Below are 20807 nucleotides of genomic sequence, written 5' to 3'. Positions count from 1 at the left end.
TTCCTGCCCCTAAGCTCAGAAGGCTACACCCAGGAGAGGGGGCAGGAGAGGCCGAGGGGAAAGAAAAGACCTCACTGTCCTTTCTCTGGGTCCCTAGAGCCACATCTTCCTGGGCTTGGAGGGAGAGGAAGAGCTTTGAATCAGATCCAAATTGGGAGTTTTAATCTGGACTGAGTTTTTAATGACTGAAAGTGACAGGAACATTCACTTTCTGCCCAAAATATCATTAAGTGATGGGGAAAAGGGATTCAACAGCACACAGCAGAAAGCAGTGACTGGAAAAAATTAACTTTCACGTTTATATGCCACTGAGTTGAGATTCCTCAATAACCCACTGCACATCATTCCAATCAATGCTCCCTAAAGAAAGCCCTGTGGAGGGAAATTATTTTCAGAATCTTTTGCAAGGCTGCAGAGGACGTGAGGAAATGAGCACATTCACACACTATGGGAGTTAAGATAAAGTGGGAAAGCCTTTGGCAGGGGACAATTTAGAAATATGGATCATAAGCCTTAAAAAGTGCATACCTTTTAACCAGCAGTTTTATTCCTAAGGATATATTTATCATTTCAACAGATTTTTTAATGGCATATCAAGTATGTGCCAGGCACTGTGCAGGTACATTGAACAAGATGTACATGGTCCCTGTCCTTACGGACCTTACAGCTTAGTGAAGGGGGGGGCAGGGAAACAGGATATTATTACAACACAGCTTGAATCATGCTCTAGCAGAAAGAAGAGCGGATGACAGTGGCCACCATGGGAGGGATATCTGATCCAGCCTGGGGTGATAATGGTGATGGTAGTGTGTCAGGGGAGGCTCATCTGAGGACGTGATCTCTGAAAGATGAATAGAGATGAGCTAGGCATGGGATGGCAGGTGAAGAGAGAGTGTTCTAGGCAGGAAGACTATTACAAAATCACAGAGGCAGAGAGAGCATAGCAAGTTTAAGGAACTCAAAGTTTGGTTTGGCCAGAAGCAAGAGTGAGAGAATGATAAGGGGGGAGGCTGGAAAGGGAGGGAAGGGACCCTAAGGAAATTATGGAGGGTGCATTTAAGGCTCACCAAAGCATCAGTGATGATTATGATGGCTGAAGCTCAGAGACAACTTAGATGTCAAATAATGGGTTCCCACTAACACCAGTACGATAGAACACTGCACAGCTGCAAATGATGCTGCGGAAGAGTATTTCTTGACATGAAATATGTTCCATGTTATACCATCAAATGAAAAAATCAGGATATAAAATAAAATGTATATTATGGTCTTATTTTTCTGAGATCAGACAGGTTCAGGCACCTTCAGAATGGTAAGGCCATAGACATAGCATCTTATTTTTATTAAAATTATACAAAGAGTCTGGGGGAAATATGTAAATGATTAATACTTATCTCTGGATGCTGGAATTGTGGGTAAATTTCATCCCTTCCTTTTTGCTTAACTGTGGATTCTACTGTAATTTATCTGCATTAACAAGAAGAAAGTGAAAGTTATAAGACATAAAATCACTGAAATGTAAGCTGCAAAAAACATTGGTGCCAGGAAAATCTTGGCCTTCCTGCTAAGCACGAAGAGATTGTTCAAAATTGAGAAGGGGATGTTGGTGTAAATGCAACTGACATGAATATCAATTTTAACATTTATGGGCTTCAACTGACTCTGCAAGCACCTTCAGACTGTTCACCTTGACACGTACTGCCATCCCAGACTCACGCAGGAGTGACCGGGCCCCAGGCAGCACCAGCTTTTCTTGGACTTCGCCAGGTCTGACTCTACCTCCTTCTTGGTCCTTGTATAACAAAGCTGCATTCTCTAGTTTCATCTCAGATGCTTCTTTTCATTTCATCAGACAGCTTTGTTGAGGCATAATTTATATACCAAAAAATCGCACATATTTAATACATATAATTTGATGAGTTTGGCCATATGCATCCCCTTGAGAAACCGTTCACCTCAATCAAGGTAACAAACATATCCATCATGTCCAAAAGTTTCCTTGTGCCTCCTTGTGGGGTGTGTGTGTGTGTGTGTGTGTGTGTGTGTGTGTGTGTGTGTGTGTGAATAACACTTAACATAGAATCAACCGTCTTAAGAAAATTTTGAGTGCACAATTCAAGTATTGTTAGCCATAGGTGCTATGTTGTATAGTGGATCCCTAGAATTTATCCATCTTGTATAACTGAAACTTTATACCCACTGAAAGATTTGCAAGCAGATAAAGTCTATTAAAGGCCTATGAATTCCAGTGACTTCCAATGGACGATATGGCTTTATCTAAGAAATAAGCATCTTCTGTTGATCCTACCAGCATGCCCCATGCTGGACATGCGAACACACATCTAGCCTTATGAATAGATGTCTATGTCTTACGGAGACTCATACCACTGAGGGTAGAGAAGCTTGTGGTGTGCTTTCTCCTCTTTGGTAACAATTCTTGTTTTAGCTAGCATGATTTCTTTTTGCCCTGGATGTATGTAGTCAGAAATCATCTGATGCTCAATTATTAGGGTGAAAGAGGAGCTATTTAGAGTCAGCACTTTGCGTTGAATTGCATCCTTGAATATGACACTGTTCCAGGCTTAAGTAGACCCGTCTCCTCTCTGTCCCTTGAAAGAAGTATGTTTCCCCTTCCCCGTTCCTGAGCTCATGCTGGCCCTCTCACCAAGAGTTCCTTCTCTGTGCCACTTACGGTCTAGCCAAATGCTATTGACCTGTCACCGTCCAGCTCAAGTCTCACTTATGTGACAACTTTCCCAGTGTAACAATTCACATGTGTCTGGAGTCTATGTGCTTCACAGAAAGAGAATAGGTTTTGTCACTGGAAGCCCTAAGATCCAACTGTGACTTCACTACTTACCCATTTGAGTGATCTTGGGAAATTTATGTAACCTTTGAGAAATTCAGGGTTTTTTTTTTTTCCCACAGAGATAGTATGAAGATTACAAGATAATGTAAGTCCTTTAAATTACCAAAACGACACGTATTCAACAAACATTTATTAAGCACCCACTGTGCCACCGACATTAAACTAGACATCACACAAATGCCAGTTTTGTTATAACACTCAATAATCAATAGCACGTTTCCAGGGAATCTAGCAGATAACATTCCGCTTTGTGCCTCTCATGTTTCACCTGTGAATATCTTGTTTACGCTTTTGTGTTTTGTTGTTAATTATTTTGTGTTATGAAATATTTATCCAGTTCCTACTGTGAGCCTAGTGGGGATAAAGTGATGAATAAAAACCCACCCTCCTGCAGTTGCATGGATGCAGAGAGGAACTTTGAAGGCTTTAAGCAAGGCAGTGATTTGATGGGATTTGTGTCTTAAAAGTATATCATTTTTGCCACTTAATTGGAACTTTCTTCTCTTCTTTGCCTGGCCAAGTCCTCTCGTTCTTTTCTCAAATTTGAGGTCCCCTCCTCCAAGGGTACTTCCCTGACCTCCCATGTGCACTCTTCATGTCCCCAGACAGCTCTCAGCACCCTGGGTTGTAAGTGTCTGATTACTTGTCTGTTGGCCCCTGGGCCATGATTTGCGTGGGGCTGACAGAGCTCCTGCCTATCTTTTCACTTTTGTATCCTCTGTGTCCAGCCAGAGCACAGAGCAGGTGCTCAGTAAATATTGCTGAAAAAATGGTAACCCTGCAAGAGCAGTTTCAGGGAAGTATTAGAGAAAATCAGACAACAGCAAGATGAAGCAAGAATGAGAGATGAGTCCTGGAGACAGTGAGAAGAGACACTTCTTTCAAGAATCTTACTTGAGAAGAGTAAAGGCAAGAAGAGTAATACCTAGAAGAGGACACAGGGAGATTGGGGGCTTGTTTTGTAAGGTGGAAGAGACTTAGATATATTTAAATACTGATGGGAAATACCTGGAAGGAGAGAAGAAGATTAAGATATAGAGGCTGTATTAGTCAATACCAATAATTCAATAATGCTGCGTAACAAGAGAGCCCCAGTCCCAGTGGCTTCTGGTAAGAATAAACATTTATTTGATGGACTCTTGTATCTGCAGGGTGGCTCTGCATCACATTGCAGGTCTGCATATCTGGGGCCTCTCCATGTGTCTTCCATCCTTCTTGGGCCAGTGAGCTAGCTGAGCATGTTTATCTCATTGTGTTGGCAGACGTGAAGAGGGAGGATCAGAAATGTGCAAGGCTCTGAAGGCCTTGGCTCAGAACCGGTGTACTGTCACTTCTGCCCACATCCCACTGTCCAAAATAAGTCGCATGGCAATCTCAGCCTAAACATCAGTCAGGTAGGGAAAAGTGCTCTGCCTACAGTGCACCATGGCAAAGACGGGAAGAAAGACTTGTGTGCTAAGAATAGAGAGGTTTGCATGCCTGGGCAAGGGAGAAAGAGAGAGAGAAACATGGAAACAACTGATGAGGTATGTGACTTGAGGACTGAGGATGGCAAGATAATAGAATAATGTCAATAGAGTAGGTCAAGGTATAAACCACGTAGTCCAGGCTAGACAGGGAAGAATGAAAGTTGAGGCTGGTAGGGTGAGCGAGTCCAGGGAACAAGAGATGCTAATGAGGCTGAGGATGAAACAGGGTACAGGTAGCCGAGTAAGAGATGCTAAGGTAAGAGGTGGAAGTCAGAGACCAAGTCCTTTGAATTTAAAGTTTTCGCAGAGGCGCAGTTCAAGCTGCTGACCAGACTCAGGCTGTGGCTGTGAACAGCTGATGTGGAGAGGAGGTGGAGGTAAAGCTTGGACCACAGAGGCCCTGGGAGGCCTGGGGCTTGGATGGGTGGTCCATGCAGTTGACGAAATCACCCAGGGTGTCAGAGGTCTGGGTTGGAGGAGACTGTGAGGCAGGATGTCTCCAGGGGACCTGGAGAAGATAAGGATGAGGAGGGGGAGGGACATGGGTCTCAAGGAGGCAGGGCCTTACATGGAAGTAGAGATGACATTTGTGAAAATGGCATCAGGGAGCATGGAGGATGTCATCCCCAGCTCCCAACAGAGATATCTGCGGATTAGGGAAGAAAGAGCAGTTCCTAATTGAGAAGCCTGCAGGAGAAACAACATTTTGGGGAAAGACACAAGTATCCGTCAAGTTAGAAAGAGAAGAGCCATTCAGTTGAAGAGTCTGAGGAAACAGGAGAGTTTGTTGACTGAACAATTGGTTTGACAGGAAACCGTGGGATCTGGCATTGTGGTGGAGGAATCCCAAGGCAGTGGGAGAGGAGAGATGCATCAGGGGAGAGACAGCGTGGGTGTGAGGCACATGTCCATGGATCAGTTGGGGAAGGAAAGTTCCAGGTATCTCTGGAAAGAGGGAATCCAAATCCTGGCGAGTTAGTTTCTGGGACTCTCACCATGTGGGGGGAACAGCAGATGTCCTTGGAGGACGAGATGGCCCTCACTACAAGGCCCTTAAGAAATGCCTAGTACAACGCACACATGTCCAAAGAAAATACTGCATCTGTGGGCCACCTTCTCCTCTGTTGAAAAAGGCCATGGCTCTAATCTCGTTCAGACCAGGGACAGGTGCCACAGTCACCTGATCTCTGTTGCTTCTAAACTTGGGAATTGCCTGTCCAGACATTTCCAAACCTTTGGTTATAGGTTTTGATTTCTCATTAACTTTTATGGGGTTTACCTTGATAATTAAATTACATATGTAATTTGCCAGGTCATCTTCTCCAATTAAGAAGATAATTAGCTTCCATGTTCTACCAGGTATTTATCAGCCTCTCTGTGAAAAAGAGCTTAGTGAAACAATCAGGACAGGTAATCTCATTAACAAGGGGGAGCCCCTGGGGAGGATCTGAAATGTTTAACAATAGCGTGGACAGTAATGGGACTTCATGGTCAACACGGGCCCAGGACTGACTGTCATATACCCAATGGCACTTGAAGGAGCATCTGGATCAGCTGGAAAGACTGGTGGACAGTCAAAAATAAAGCTAATTCTACCATTGCCTTAAAGCTATCCAGTTGAATTAACTTGAACTGCTTTTTATTCTACTTACTGTTCTAACACCTGTAGCATTGTTTGGTCCTGTGGGGTTCTGAGCTTCATTCTCATTCCTGACTATGACTGGGTTTGTTTACTCCATCTTGCTCTCAGCAGCCCCTGCCCTGAAACCTGGGTTTTTACATGGGGCACTTTGCCAGTCTAAGTCTTTGCAGGAAACAGATAGCACACTCGAATAGGATAAATTGAGAAGAGTTTAGTTTAAAAAAAAAAAAAAAAGGACTACTACAAATATGAGGTAGGCAAGGTCTAGAGGAACCAGAAAGGATAATGAAGGCCTTCCAGCTCTGACTGTAAGACCCTATTACCACTTGTGGGGGCCAAGGGATGGAGAGCTACCAGGTGGGAAGCAGATACGGAGACAGAGAACACTGTGGAGACAGCCTGGGCCCATGATCGAGGAGTGAACCAGCCCCCATCTGGGGACTGATCTCCAACCTCATTCTCTTCCATTCTTCTGATTTCCTTCCAATGGCCAACCCAGTGCCCTGAGTGCAGAGTTGGGGGCCTTGATACAGTCCACAAAGTTCAGCACAGGTGGAGAAGGGTAGAGGGTATCCCTGGAAGGGCAAATATGAGATCTCCAGTGTGGAGACTTTTCTCCCTGACAATGGTCTTGAACCCAGAATTTGACCATTGTCCTGCTGGTTCCTTCATTCCCTAATTTGTATCTTGCTATTCTGTACCCCAGGGTAGGAGAGAGCCAGGCGAAGGTGGAGGAAGCCAACGTGGCAGTAAAGACCACTTGCTGTTGAACGAGCAGGTCCCAGAGGATGGGGCTTGTAGGCCTGGGAGGCTGGCTAGTCTGGCCAGCAGAGGTTGATGTCTGGAGTATGGGGCAATGGGCAGCCGGCAGTGGTGCAATCATGGGCACAGGGGGTCCACGTGGAGGGACATAGATGGTCCATCCAGTTGGTTGGTTAGGCACAGCTATGAGGGTGCTCAGGCAGACTTCAGAAACCACAGCAGAGAAATTCAGCTCAACACTTACTGAGCAGTCTTCTCTAGCTTTGGCCCCATGCTAGGCACTAAGCAACTAAAAATGAGGAAGATAGTCCTTCCTAGTAATTTCGATGCGATGGGAAGTGTAATTAGATAGACGTATTCACTGTCCTCTGGGGCCCCATCAGGGACTTGCTGGAGAGAAGGATGCCTGGGGAGAGAAAAATATTCCGGCCAAACACCTGTGGATGTGAGGGCCACGGCATGGTTAGGCGCTGCCACCGGGTAAAGTGGGAGAAAAGGAGGGGCAAGGGATGCGGCTGGGGATGTAGACGGAGGCAGGTGGAGAAAGGGATTTCTTTAGATCCCATCCCTCAGCTGGTTCCTGCAGCAGAACAACCCAAGGTCTACAGCTTCTCTTCCTCCTTCTTCCCACCATGCCCCACCCAGTCCGGTCCCTCGCTCACAGGGAGAAGGGGCCAGTGCTGTTTGATTCTCTCCAGTCTTATCTAAGGGCTTACCTTGAATCACCCCCCAGCAACCCAGCTCCCAACTGACTCTCCAAATCTATGGGCAGACCTACCTGTTATCAGGTCTGTCGGAGTCCAGGTGGCAGACCTGGGGGCCCTCCATGAAGTGTCAGAGCTGCCTTCCCACCCTTTCCCAATGGCTCCTTTCCCTCCCCCTATCAAGTTGACCCTCCCCAAATACTTGGCTTCTGTAACTGTGACAATAGTCCTCCCTCTGAATAACTTACCCATTATTTATGCCTAATTACCATGTGGCACATAATGATACATGTAGCACTGAATGTATCAGGCCAGCTTTGCTCCAAGTTTTGCTTCATGACAACACCAAACCTGATTCATATACACTGAGGATGTCACCTGTCCAGGCCTTGGCTCCCACATCTGTAAGATGAGGAGTGTGGATTAGATTCGTGTTTCCCTATTTGGCTGGTGCTCAGAACCACTGGTTGGTTTTTAAGGAATTTCAGAACTGCTACATTCTGATCTGGTGGTGGACTCCCGGATCTGTATTTTTCTCTTAGTTTTCCAGGCATTTCTGTTGCATCCAATCCAGGGACTGATATTTGGGAAACTCTGGGGTAGATCATCTCTGTGACTCTTTCCAAAACTCATTGATTTATTCCCTGCAGAGGGGACACTAGCAGAGACAAGGCTGGAGAGAGGCAAGAGACAGATGTGGCAGATTTTAATCCATTTTAACAAGATTAGAATTTACCTCAGCAGCAAAGGGAAAGACTTTGGTAGGTTTTAAGCAGGAGTGACATAATCAAATTTACATTTTAGAAACAGAATTCTTACACAGCATGGAAGACAGGTTGGAGCTGGGAGACCAGAGAGAAGGCTTTGGCAGTAAGTGCCTGAGACAATGATGCTGACCTGGATTGCAGCAGCGGCAGCGAAGGTGGACAGCAGATTTGCACGGCACTCAGAAAGCAGAGTAGACAGAACTGAGTCATTTCTTGTGTCCTTGAGATCTGGGATGTGTGTGGATTATTGTTGTTTGCCTCTGCCGCCTTCACCCCTTCCCAAACTGGAGAGCCCCTCACTGTGTGGCTCTCGGTCAGCTCAATGAGAGACAGATGGCCCAGATTTTGACTCAGGAGCTGGTGACTCAGAGAAGCAGGGACAGCAGAGCATCCATTCCAGAGGCAACACAAGTAGCCATAACTTTTCAGTTTCCAGAGGTAACACGACAGAATGCCGGGGGAGGACGGTGTCTGATGCCGGCAGCGGTGGTGATGCTGTCTGTTGTCCTGTGTTTACCTGCAGTAACTGAGTTCTCACTGGTCCGCTGTGTGGGCTTGGTTTTCATTGAAGGCCTTACAGTCCCTAGCTCTTTTGTTCCTGTGTGTTTTGTCAGGCTGGGTTTCCAATCTCCCATGTGATTCTGTGACTTTTCAATGACTTTCTTTTCTGCATAAACTGCCCAAATTGTTTGTTTCTTACATCCACGTCCCCTGACTGTTATCCTGACTGCATCTGAGCAGTCAGGGCAAGAGCAGCCAGGGTGAGTCTTCAGCCAGGGAGAACACATGCAAAGGAGCAAGGTGTGAGAAGGAACCCCGAATGCTGCCGGCTGGCTTACAGACTGCAAATACCCGGGCTCCGGCTTTGCTCACTCTCAGCAAGGAAAGCTCAGGTTGAGCTTTTCTCCATTATTAGAGCTTTCTCTGAACTACAGCTCCATTCAAAACCTGAGTGCTTGAATGTGCAGAGTATCAGGAAACCCTCATCTTAGATTCAACACCTCTCCTCGTCTTCTGGAAGGGGAAGCCCTTTAGTAACCTTCCCAGTGCTCTCCCCAGTTCGTGATATTCTTGACATCACAGGACTATTGAAAGGTAGATGAGGTGATGGAAAGGGCTGGGAAAATTCCAAGCAGTATTGATTGAACTTCCCTAAATGCGACTTCAGAAATTATATATACGTAAATTGATTTCTTTCTAAATTCTGTCACTTTCCCACCTACTTACTGGTAGTTTCTAAGATGTTTTATTTTATTTTCACATGTATGGCGACCACAGTGGCTACTGAAACACAAGGTTCATATATTTTCTATTGTAGTAAAAAAAATACATAACATATCATTTACTACCTTAATCATTTTAAAGCAGTTCAGTGGCGTTAAGTGAATTCATGTTGTTGTGCAACCAACACCACCATCCATCTCCAGAATGTTTCATCTTCCCAAGCTGAAACTTTGTACCTTTTAAACACTAACTCCCTATTCACCACATCCTCCAGCCCCTGGCAACTACGACTCAAATCTCTTAATTCTCTAGGTAATTCCTATAAGTGGGCTCATACAACATTTGTCCTGTGACTGGATTTTTTCACTTAACATAATGTCATCAAGTTTCATCCATCTTGTAGCATGTGACAGGATTTCCTGACTTTTAAGGCTGAATAATATCCCACTGTACGTACATACTACATTTTGTTTATCTCTCCATCCATCTGTTGAGGGACACTTGGGTTGCTTCTACCTTCTGGCTGTTGTGAATAATGCTGCTATGAACATAGATGTACAAATAAGGTGTATTTTTTTACGATCTCTTTCCATGAAGCAATTAAGTAAATTTTTCATGTGAATAAATGCATTTTAATTTATCTGTTTTGTAACTCTGAAGAATTGTATAATAGACTTTCTTGAAGTGGGTCACACTTGTGTTCTTTATTGTTCCAAAATAGGAGGATGCAAAGAACAATGGCAAATGTCCATTTCACACTGATGTGGAAAAGCCCAGTGAGAAATCAATCTCTAAGGGTGAATTGTACATGCCGACGTCAAAACTCTCAGTTAACTCTATCTGCTCTCATGTCTTGGTCAGAGAGAGTGACCTGAACCTCTTCTTTTAGAAGAATCCTCTCCGTCCCCATCCCTCTCTCGGGAGGACCAGCCTCCCCTTCCTTCCATCCCTCCACTAGACTATTCTGACACGAGGCTGTGGATCTCACAGCATTGTCAGTAACCAAGAACCCTCTATCTCTCTAAGGTTTTCTGCACTTTGATAAAAATAATAAAGTATAAATAGGACACATTCATTTTCTTTTTGCCCACACTTTTGCTGATTCAGAAAGACCGCCACCTTAACGTTCGCTCTCAGAGTCCTCTGCAAATGGGATAAGCGTGCAATGACAAGAAAGGAGGGTGAGAAAAGAAAAATTCCCAGAACTTGAAAATAGAGGCTCAGTTTTCATCTGCAAAATAGGTTAAGAAATCTGAAAAGTGGACTGGAACACCACAGAGAGCGGGTGCATGTTTCCTGCAGTGCTTCTCAAGCTGAAGTCTTCAGTAAGAGCGGAAAACAGGCAGAATGTATTGACTGGGTACCAGTATGTCAGTGGGTATCCCCACTTAGTCTACTGATAACATTGTGATAAGGACCTGTATCCCCACTTTACAAGTAAGGAAACTGTGGCTCAGAGACATTCCAGACTTTCCCAAGGGCGTGGGGTTTGGCCCTGAACCAAGCCCTGTGGGACTCCAACAGTGCTCCTCCCCCGGTCCTGCCCTGCTTCCTACCCATCCCATGAGGGCATTTCCCCTATTTTCTGTGCAACAATGTTCAGAAGGGAGCCTGCCTCTCTCTGTGGATGCATCAGATTTCGACAGAGACCAGCAAGGGGCTCTCCCTTCCAAGCCCCAGCCATGCCTCCTTTGCCAGCTCAGAGGCAGTTCTTGGAGCACAGGAAAGAATAAGAGATCTGCCTTCCTCTCTGTTGGCTCTGTCCTTTGTTTCCTTGTTACCACGGACCAACAAACCCCGTACCTGCCTCAACCCATCCTCTGCCCATAATACCCATTACTAACCATTTCAACAATAAAAAGGGTAGAAATAAAGATTTTGGTAGCACATCAGGAAAAACTTCCTGCCTCTGAGGCTCTGGAACATACAGAAGAGAAACTCAAGGAGGCTCTTGTATCCCCCTTTCCAGGAAAGCTAGAAGGAAAAGGGCTACACTGCCCCTGACTGGCCTACTTGGACTGGGTACAGTTCTGCCTGTAGGGGAGAGGATGCACTGAATGACCTCCTGAGGGCCCTGCCAGCCCATGGAGGGGGAGCCTCCGGTGCAGGCGCCTGCTTGGCCACAGATGTTCCCTGTCATCAATCATGCAGGGCATCTGTTTGCTGTGCCGTTTGTTTAAAGAGCGAGGCGTTTGCTAATTGAAAACTAAAAGATCCATCCGTCTCACTCACAGCCAGCATGAAATCCACTCAGCCATGCAAGATCGGAGCAGAAAATGCAACCCAGAGCTTCTGTGTCCTTGGGTTGGTGCACCCTGTGGAGGTTATCTTCTGCTTCCTGGATGAGCATGGCTACCCTCCCCACCTCGGAGCATCCAGGGGTCGCTCATATTATAGTTTATCTAATCTGTTATCCTCAATGCCATCCAGAGAGAAAAGGTATTTTTAGCCCCAGTTTAAAGATGGGTGATCTAAGGCTTAGCGGGATTAAACTATTTAGGCAAGGTCACACAACTGGTGGTTGACGGAAGCAGGACATCAGTCTAGGTCCTCTGACCAGTCAGGAGAGGGGTGGCCCATCCACTGGGTGGCTCTTTCCCTCCACCAACGACATGGAGGTACTGGGCTGGGAGGCACCAAGTATTTCCTTAAGGGGATTTTAAACCTTGGAAAGAATGACCTAAGGGTATATGAGGGGGAACACTGAGATTTCAACTATGTCTGCAATGTTTTATTAATTTCAAAGCTAATATGGCAAAATGTTAGGATTCCTGATTGTTGTAATATCTCCCTATCAAGCTTGCAGGGAGATGAAGACAGTCCAGACCCACATATAGTGCCCAAGGCAAGGAGCAGGGGAAGAGGCACACCACCCCCACGTGCATCCTCTGCCTCTTCCCCAGTTGCCCCCAGAGATGGGAGATGTGTCTGCCTGTGCTTCAGGAGATGGGGGACCAGTCCAGTGCAGGATCTCTGTGGCAATGCAGAAGGCATCCATCTCTATGGGCCTCAGTGTCCCCTTGTAGAGCGATGAAAGTAAAGGAGGGTAGATGAATGCTACATTTTTTTTCCAACTCTAATTTTCAATAATTGTGTGTGTCATAGGAGGAAATGCTGAGTCAAATTTAACATTTGTGGTCTAGAGACGCAGAGCCCTGGAGCTACTTGACTGCAACCACGATGGACAGACTCCTTGATATATGCAGTTAGCCCTTTGTCTGTGCTGTTCCTCCTGCCTGGAATGCTGCCTCCCCACCCGCCACCCCACTCAGGGGAACTGGTATTGCTTCTCCAGCACCTAGTCCCTGTGAGGTTTCCCTTTGAGTGTGTTCCACGACACTTGTCTAAGCCACAGGTCCATAGTAGATATTTCCTGGAGGTCTCCAGTCTGGATTGGCAGGACCCTGGTTTCATTCCTTTTTGTGGCCCCTGAATCTGACATAGAGCCTGGCAAAAGAAGGACAGTCAGTAATTACAGTTAATCCTTGAACAACGTGGGAGTTTGGGGCACCAACCCCCAAAAATCAGCATATAATTTACAATCCACCCTCCTTAGTCGCAGTTCTGCATGGATGGAGGGAACCAACTCCTGATGGCATAGTCCTGTACTATTTGCTGCTGAAGAAGATCCCAGTATAGAGGACTCGCGAAGTACAGGGGAAGGGGGAGAGGGGTGAGGAAGGCGGTTTCTCTGCAGTCCAAAGCCCAGGGGCAGAGGACCAGCACCAGGGCTGCCTTCACCACCACGTTAGTTCCTTCCTCCCACTCCCCCTCCTCCCCAACTCCATTTGGAGTCAAAGGTGAGCTGGAATTCCAGGCGCCTCCTTTTGAATTTCCGTCCCAGGTCAACTCCAAGCAGGCTTTCCGATAGAGGAATTAAGCAACAGAATTTAGCACAGTTCTGACCAGAGGTTTGAAAACAGATTCTGGACCCCTCCTTACCCAGCCCCAACACTTGTCCTCTGACTCCTCAAAAGAGGAAACAGACAAGCACGGAATGAGGACACTTTTCACCGCAGCCCTGCATATACTTGGTGTTACTTTGGCCGTGTGGAGGGATCGCTCAGTTCCTCCCTAGGCTCCGACCTGCCTCAAAGCCAGGGATGGCCGCATCCCCCATCACCTTGCCACTTCCCGCAGGCCTGGGCTCTCGGGCCCGACTCCGGCGCGTAGGGGGCGGGGCCTGTACCAGGGGCGGGGCCCGAGGGCCCCGTGGCCCCGCCCCCTCCCTCCCGCGCTCCCCGCTCTCCCCGCGCTCGGGCGCCGCGGAGCTGTCCAGCCTCAGTGCCCGAGCAGGCCGCCTGCCGCGCGCGCCGCGCCGCCTCCGCGCCGGGTTCCTGCGCCGCACGCCCGCCCCGCGCTTGACCCCGCCCGGTCCCGCCCCGCCGCGGCCCGTCCACTGCTCCCCGCGGGCCGGAGCCGGCCGAGCTGCTGCCGGCCGGGGCTCTGAACGGCGCGGCGGGGCCGGGAGGCAGGGACCCGCCGACGAGAGCGGCTGCCCCGGACGGCTGCCAGAGGGGCGGCCGCGCGTGGATGCGGCGGGAGAAGGAAGCCTCGAGCAGCCGGCGCCGTCTCTGCCCCTGGGCGCCCTATGGCTTGAAGGTAAGCGCAGGCATGACGGAGCGACAGGCGGCCGGGGCCCAAACAGGGTCGCTGGGAGAGGACGAGGGAGCTCGGAGGGCGGCGCGGCCGGGACCAGAAGTTTGGCCACTCTGGCGCCGTCTGCCCGGGGACCGCCCCGCCTGCGGTCGGGCTTTCCACTGACTCTCCGTCGGGCCTTTTCCCCGGGAGCGAAGGGAAGACAGAGGCTGTCCTTTCCTCTCCCACCCTCTCGGCATCCTTCGTGCCTCCCGGGCGCGCATTCTCGCTCCGGGTACAGGCGGGCAGTGCCGGGGCAGCCTTCCCGAGGAGCCTCCGAGAGCGAGCCTCGCCGAGCCGCGGCTTCGCAGGGCGGCCGGCTCCCGGACCATCTTGGGAGGGCACTTTGAGCCCGCCATCAGAGCCCGGGACCCGGCCAGAGTTTTCGGACACCCCGGGGGGAGGAGTGTTGTTCTTAGCAACTCTGCATTTGTGCGACCGGAGACTTTTCAGTTCCTAAGAACGGAAGCCAAGGATGGGGAGAGACAGTTTTTGGCTCTACTCTCCCACTACCTAGTGTGCCGCTGTCCTTGGTCCTGAATTTACGTTCTCCTTCGCCATCTCTCCGTTGGAGATTTAGTTGAGGAGAGGGGCTAGGATTTCAGACCCACCTCGACCTAGGAATGGCGGTGATGATGGGGGCAGAGGCGGAGGGTGACTCTCTGACTCTGGAATGGACCAAGAGCCCCGGTAGGGCGGCGTGCAGAGACAAGAGGTAGCTATCAGCACCAGACATCGCGCGCGTGTCCATCCCCGCTTGCCTCTTGAAGAGCAGCGGTTAGAGGGTGCGTGTGCGTCTACACAACAGGCTTCACCATGGACACAAGTCACAGCACTGCAGCTCCGTAGGGACAGGCCTTTTTTGTCAGCCACAGGGAAGCTATCCAAGAGAGTCACTGGTGCCCTACCTAGCCCCCTGCTACTTTTTGTCCTGGGGGTTCCTGAGGTTGGTGAGATGCAAGACACTTTGTGGATCCCTCTGTAGTTCCTTTTGCAGATCCAACCATTTCTGGATTTCGACCAGGCTACAAGCCTTTCAGGCTAATTCTTGACCCTCTCAGGGAACTATGTGATCAGTGATTCTTCCCCCTTTGGATGCAAATATTCTGCTTATCCCTGATTCATCTTGTAGCATTAGGACCACTTGAAAAATAAATCATTCTTCTCACTTTTCTCCCTGTTGCTGAGGATGGGCAGAGAGAGGCCCGTCATGAATGTGACCAATTGCAAGAGGATTAGTGAGCTGATGTGCTGTGTCCCAGCCCCCTGCCTTTGACTTCCCTGCTTAGTGTTCAAGATTCCTGGCATACTTGACTGTGAGGGTGGGGTGTTGATGCCATCTCTGAAATCAGACATCTGACAGGGAAGACATTTGAGAGGGTTAGATGGAGAGCCAAATGAGGGCCATGGTGGCTCCAGCCTTAGTCTCTTGAAGAACATTCTGAGTTCCTTCTGTCTCCTCTATACAGCCTGAGGGGGACAGGTGCCTGGAAAATGAGAGGTTCTGATTTGTTGTAGTGCTCAGGGACAGGATTCTCTAAGGGCTGATTTTTATTTTAATGAACTCTCTGTATGCGAATCACCTGGGAGTCTGGTTAAAATGCGTATTTTTGGTTCTTGTCTGAAGAACCGCTGAACGAGAATCTCAAGCTGAGGCCCAGAAATGTATATTTTAACAACATTTTCTGGGTGATTCATCTGTACACTAGTTTAAGAAATAATCTCTCATAAATGTTTGTACTTCTTTGACTAGAGGGAGAATGATTAAGGTCTTTAATTGACCCCCTTTCCTTATGCATGTTAAATTTTTCAGATGTGGGACTTTTGATGGGGGGACCATCCCCCTGATTCAATCCCTTTGCTGAAATAGAGGATGCAGCCCTATCTCCACTCCCACAAGATCTGCCTGGGCTTTCCTTCTTTCTTAAACAGATTTTTGGCCTCTCTAAGGATTATCAATATGGTTTTATGTCGCCATGTACAAACACTAAGGCTCCTTTGGGGGGCCAACCTGGTGTGTCCTTCCTACCCTCCCCTTCTAGGGGAATTATTGTCTTTCAGTATGCATGTGCTGTGATCTGCTAACCCAACTGCTCCTGAAATGCCAAGGAGTGATTAGTTCAGCTTAGTAGCACGCCATGTTCCCCAAGGCTGGTAGCCACACGTGCCCTGCTGGCAGTGACATATTGACTGTATTGATTTGATTCTCGTGCTCTGTAAAAGCTAGGAAGCTTGCAGGGGTGAATAAGGCCAGTAATGATGCTCGTAGGACAATTAGTTTTCTACCTTCATCTGCAAGGTTTGATTATTTCTGTCTAGAACGTGCAATGATGTAGGAAAATCTGAACTTGAGAGAAGCCCTCTGTTCTTCCTCCTGCCAGAGGAAACAAAGGGATCCCAAGATCTCAAAAAAAAAAAAAAAAAATACGGCTTCATATGTACCTTAGATTGACCCGCTGAAGCTAGACTGGTCTCAGGTCACTCTTCTGTGGGTAAACATGTATAAGGGGAAGAGTATGGGGAAAGAGCTGTCTCCACCCTCCTTGCAAATGAAAGTCATATTTTGGAATGAGGTGGAAGATGATGAGACTGAGCCAATCCCCCCCTTTCAGTGACTCATATTTTCTGACCTGCCACTTTCCATTTCTCCTTCCCTTGTGGTTTAATACGCATGAATCTCCAGCCGTGAAGGTGTTTCAGCACCTAGGAAGGAAGAGGAGAATCAAAGTGGTGGTTTTATAATGCCAGGACCTCAAGCCATATCTCCAGTATCTCCCAGAATCATGTGTGTACATGTCACAGCAACCTAAGATTTGAGGTCTTGAAAATAATTTAGGATGACTGCCCAGTCAAGGCCATTTCCCCTCAGACATAGTTACCAGGACTTTAATCCTTAGACTATCTTAAATCCTTAGATTATTTGGACTTCCTTCAGAGATCGTTCTGGATGCCCCTGGCTCCAAACACAGGATATTTTTTCTTTAGTCCAGAAATATGTTGGTCTCTCTCCTACTATTAAGGAACTCCAGGAAAGGAGTGGCGTAAGCGTTCTAGTTCCAGGGCACCAGGATTGAGCCTGGCAACCAAAGCTTCTCTATCCTACCAGGAGCTCTGCTTAGCAGAAGAGCATCCTGCATCTAGGAAATGCTTGGAAACCACAGGCAGCAGGAAGCTTGCTTCAGCTTCCCAGCAGGCCTCCTCCCCTGTATGTGGCCTCTCACTTAGCTGAACCCCAGGATTGTGGCTCCCACCTCTCACCCCTAATAGGGCCTCTTATGGCCCTGGGAGGACTCCAGGATTAGCTTTGGGATTAAGCTCTCCAGCTCCCTAGGATACTAAATGGAGCAACGGTGTGTGAGTTTCTTATTTACCAGTTCTGAGTGGTAGACTGATATTATCTCCAGCCATTTTAATTACTCCAATAGTGTTGGGATCCAACATTAATGCATCCCTACTTCTAACCAGTCCCCATCACCAATGTAACTGAAGATTTCTTTCTTATTTTTTTTTAAACAGTAGAATCATATTATCCAAATGCATAGGCTTGGAAAATAGCTTGATTATAGTGTCAGTACATGTGGGTGGAGGAGTAAAACTACAAGATTCAGCCACTTGATTTGCTCTTGTTTTGGGTCCAGAGAAAGGAGAGAAACTTGCTTTTCTGGTCTATACATTTTCCCTGTTTTTCATCCTTTCACCTCAGTCTGATAAGTGGGGTAAATCCACACGCTTGGCAGCTGGGATGTCCCTGGGAGGGTGCAGCCTCCTCTCTCCCCAAGAGACATGGGAATGTTTCTCTGGAGCAGAGGTCTCTGCTGGCTTCAGTGAATACATAGGAGCCAGAGATGACAGACTGGGGCCTGGGGACTCCCCTCTCCCCTGGCTGAGAGGCTATGTTGCTGCAGTGTCCCAAACTCAGAGAGCGGGAGGGCAAGGGAGCATCTAAGAGAGTGTGGGGCAGTGTAATGGGTGTGGGAGCCAGAGAGAGTAAACTCCTGGGGGCCCTTGGAAGAGGTTGCTGTTAAATGTGCATGCATAAGGCATCAGCTTAGTGCAGGTGGGCAATCTGTTGTAATCTGAAGGCACCTGCAGGGATTTTTACTTTTTCCAGGAAAAGACAGGGGAATTCTTTGCTGTCTGCAGTGATGGGGAGGGAAAAGAGGGAGGACCGCTGGCTTTCCCTGGAGCCCTCTGAGTGATGTCAGCCTGTTCCCAGCAGAGGATGGTGAGTTAAGTCAGGCAGACTCAGCCCCCAGGGGCCATGTCAATAAGTCAGCAGCCAACCTGGGCTGACCTGCCTTCCAGGGCACTGGGGCTCAGCACAGACTGGCAGATACAGCCTCAAGGACACTCCCCTGCAGAAGTCTGGGCACCAAAGTGAGTCCTGGGGCTCGTCCCTTTGCCACTGAACTCCTTCAGAACGTGCCTGCCCTTCTCATTTCTACACCTGCCTTGTTGTTATTGTTTGGATTCTAAGTGGCCCAGCAGGAGAAAGGCATTAGAAATGAAATTATTTTTGTTGCACTCTGTATAATTGCCTCCTCTCCTTTCTGTTACCCCAGGCAGCAACATCACTAGCAATTCGCCGGGAACCCTTGGTCTGGGAAAGTGGCTTACTCATAGGCTTCCTTAGAAGGGCTGCTTTTGACAAGTGGTCCTGCTCACCAGTCCCTCCATCACTGGTCTAATCATCATAACAGCCAACATTTATTGTTCATTTGCTATGTGCAGGGTACTGTGTTGAGCACTTGACGTGCGTTTTTTATTTCAACTCCTGATCCTGCAACAAACGCTATGAAACAGGCACTATTATCATCCCCATTTACAGAGGAAGAAGTGTGGGCTTAGAGAGGTAAGTGGCTTGCACAGGGTCACAAGGCTAATACGCAGGGTGACAATTCAGAGCCAAACTATCTGACGCTAAAACCATACTTCTCTCTGACCTATGTAAGTGTCATACGAATAAAAAAGGGACGGCAATAAGGGATAAAAAAGCACTTTCTTTGGTAAACTGAAGTGCTAGGGAGCTTTGCATATGATACCAGGAAAGGAGGAGATAGCAGAGGGAAGGGAAAGGATGAAATGGCTTCTTGGGATTCTTAAAGATGAGGACCAGTTAAGAAGTAGTTTTGAACCTCGATCTGGGAGTCTTTGGATGAAATGCACTGTGCATGAACTTCAGTAAGCCATGGGTGCAGAGGGAAGGACGAGGCAGGAGCAGAAGGAGGTAAGGTCAACCAAGCCTTCTAGCTTGAGGGGAGGGGCAGGAGAAGTGGTGTGGGCTGATAACAGGTGGCTTTCCTGAAAAACTCTGAAACTGTGATTACATCACCTCCTGTCTCACACCTTCTTGAGGTGAACTGAACTGTTCAAAGGGTGAAACCCAAGACTTCTCCCAACCTTTGGGCCTCTGATGTTGCTTTCTTAGTCCCACGGGATGAAAACTTGTCACATCTCCAAGACTAAGCTTCTTGATTTTGCAGAGAGTGGAGGGGTGGATGGCCTGGGACCCTGCACAGACACGGGAGCAAGTCACAAGAGCTACCTTTGAGGACAGTGCTTTTCTGGTGGACAGAGGCAGTAGAGGCCAGGGTGGCTGTAAGCAGGGTACTTGACCTGAGCATCAGTTTCTTCAGGGACAAAATTTAGGAACTGTTTATATGCTACCTACTAGATTGGAATTCTTAAGATTCAACAGCACCGAAGGCTCCACGGAAATGATAAGATAATGATGTTCACCTTATCATGAGCTAAAAGACTTCAAGCCTGTGTCATTGAATCTCACCATGAATTCTATAATTGATATTTACCAGCATTTGGTCCCTCATTTAAACCCCTTAAAAACAATACAGGATGGTAGCTAAGGCTGTAGGTTCTGGGGTTAGACTCCAGCATTTGAACCCTGACTATAATACTTACTAGCTATGTTACCTTAAGTGAGTTGGTTAACCTCTGTCATCTTGGGTTTCTCATCTATCAGTGGGGATAATAATACTGACTTCACTGGGTTGTAGTGATTAATCAAGGCATTTAGATGTAAGACATTTGAGAGTCCCTGTAAGAAGGAAGCACCCCATAGATGGTAACTACAATGACTGTTATTGTTATCATTAAGAAATTTGAGGGGGAACATTTTCAGCTGTTTTCCTTTTGCACGAATTCAGCACCCAATTTTACATCTCTGAAATTAAGCCTGTTTCTAAAACTTTCACAAAATTCATGCTTACATTTCTTTCTTCCACTCTCCATTTCTCTACACCACAATTCTTTGGCACTTGCTCACGTGTCAGAAGCTCTTAGTCATCCTGAGCAAGAGGAGTTCACGTTGCTTGTCATTTCGTTGAATTAGGTTCTGCTGAACTCCTATCTTACCACGCACAAGCCAGGAAGAGGCGTTGGTCTTCATGGTGATGGTTCTGGACAGCCTCAGTTTTCCTCCTGGCCTCCTAGGTTCTTCATCTGCCTCCTCATGATTGGAGCCTCCTTGACTGTCATTGTCACGTGGTGTGGTGTACTCTGGCACAGACCACTTTCTATGAAAAATGAAAAGGGGGACATACTGGTGCCCAAGGACAAGGAGGCTTTTCTTTTTCTCCCCCAGGTTGAGAGGGCTAAAGAACCTCACGCTGAGAAGATTCCCCAAAGCTGGCCACGCTCTCCATCTTTTGGAGTCATTGTCGGCAGGAGCAAATGCTACCCATTTTTTGGATGAAGTACGGTCCTGCCTGAGAA

The 20807-nt window shown here is 47.7% G+C and overlaps 1 protein-coding gene across 2 annotated transcripts in view; it reads left to right on the top strand.

Annotated features, from left to right (window-relative positions):
• The first annotated feature begins 13959 nt into the window (after nucleotides 1-13959).
• DRD2 (dopamine receptor D2) overlaps nucleotides 13960-20807 on the top strand; it is a 60232-nt gene continuing 53384 nt past the window's right edge. For both annotated transcript variants that reach the window (XM_010983293.3, XM_031443702.2), the window contains exon 1: nucleotides 13960-14039. The gene's annotated coding sequence lies outside the window, so the exon portion shown is untranslated. The remainder of the gene's footprint in view (nucleotides 14040-20807) is intronic.

The sequence above is a fragment of the Camelus dromedarius genome, chromosome 34 (genome assembly GCF_036321535.1).
Source record: "Camelus dromedarius isolate mCamDro1 chromosome 34, mCamDro1.pat, whole genome shotgun sequence".
NCBI classification, from domain to species: domain Eukaryota; kingdom Metazoa; phylum Chordata; class Mammalia; order Artiodactyla; family Camelidae; genus Camelus; species Camelus dromedarius.
The sequence above is the reverse complement of the archived record's forward strand: the minus strand, read 5'-3'. Positions and strand labels throughout refer to the sequence as shown.